Here is a 1,705-nt window from a genome sequence, read left to right as displayed (position 1 = left end):
CCTCCAATCTGCTCCTCACACTGTTCCTAAGGGTCCCATGTCCCTCAGGAGCAGCTTTTGAGAGAGATGGAGAGACTGCAGCAGAAGGGGAGGCAGGAAAGTTCCACTGTGCTGATAGAAGTATCTTCCAATAGCATCCATTTAGTCAGTATCTAACCCAATGTGTCTCCCTAAAGTCAATCACTGTCAACCTGTTCACTGTCTGTTATGCCACTCCCATGACATGAGGTATTGGCCAGGGTTTAAGACAATATAATTGCTGGAATTGATGGACTCACTGAGATCCTACTCAGTGGCAGTTCTGATGTTTTTGAGATTACGTTCCAGTGAAAGGTATTTAAGTATGCTGCCTAGGGAAGTCAGCTATCACAGCTGAAATCAGACAGACAGAACACTACCAACAAAAGACTATAAAATATTCTATAACACAGTTCTTATGCCTACCCTTCCAAACTTGGGTTAAACAGGAAGTATTTATTTATTAATAAGAATTCTCTACATGAGATGATAGGAAGGAGATGGTTTGTGACAACTGTACTAAAATCAGTTCTTTTTGATTTGGCCGATTTAATACCAATGCCTTTGGTTCAGAAGCCAAATGAAGAGTGAAATGCCTGTGTAATTCAAACTGTAGTAGCCCAGTTGGATTTGACACAGCAAGGCTCCACAGACTTCAGGGAGGAGGGAAGGTGGCATGATATAGACTGATCTTGTCAGATGTCAGAAGCTAAGCGAGGTCATTACTTGGAAGGGAGACCACCAAGGAAGACATTGCAGAGGAAGGCAATGGCAAACCACCTCTAAATATGGGCATGAACCAGGAAAATGTGGTTCAGTTCACGGCATGCCCATTGAACAAACCATGAACCCTCACAAACTTTTCAGGGCTAAATGAACTGGTTCAATTTGTGATGTGGGAACGTGCCCCCTGGCATCCTAGAGATGCCAACCTTGCAGGGAATCTCCACCTGACTCTCCTCTACCTGCCCTCCAAGTTTAGTGAGGATTGGATTTACGGGGTCTGAATTACAGCCCACCAAAGAAGGTGCCCCCAGGACAGTGCTTTCTGGGGAAATGGCAGATATGACAGGGAAAATTTCAGGAGGTTTAAGACTGTATAGATGAACCCTGTGCAAGCTAGAGGCATCAGACTCACAGGAGATTTCTGGCTGACTCTCCTCTACATGCCCTCCATGTTATGTGCAGATTAGATTTAGGGGGTCCAAGTTATGGCCACCCCAAAGAAGATGCCCCCAGGAAAAATGTCAGGTACAGATTCAAAAGTGCATAGAACGGACCTCCTCGAAGCCAGGAACAAGTCAGTGACACCACAGGGAAACTTCTCTTGGGCTGACCCCCTCCCAGCCAGACACTGGAAGCAAGGCAAGCATCTCCCCTATGATTGCAGCATCTACTCCAAGTCTCCAAAGGCAGGTTCTGAAGGACAGAAAGGCAGACATCCCTAGAGTTCCAACAGGGGTTGGAACTCAGAGCACATCCAGCAACTGGTGTGTATTCTTCTACTCTGCAGAAAAGTGGGAAAACATGTTGAGCTGGCTGGGCCAACCCCAATTCTCCAAAGGCAAATTTGGAATGACATAAAAGCAGACATCCCCAGAGTTCCAACATCCCCCCCCCCCAGTAACTCCACACCCACAACGCCCACAACTTTCCCATCCCCCCCCCCCGCCCCGGCCGCAACAAC

Source organism: Gekko japonicus, unplaced genomic scaffold (assembly GCF_001447785.1).
Source record: "Gekko japonicus isolate JY-2015 unplaced genomic scaffold, Gekko_japonicus_V1.1 scaffold1638, whole genome shotgun sequence".
Lineage (NCBI taxonomy): Eukaryota > Metazoa > Chordata > Lepidosauria > Squamata > Gekkonidae > Gekko > Gekko japonicus.
Note: the sequence above shows the minus strand (reverse complement) of the source record.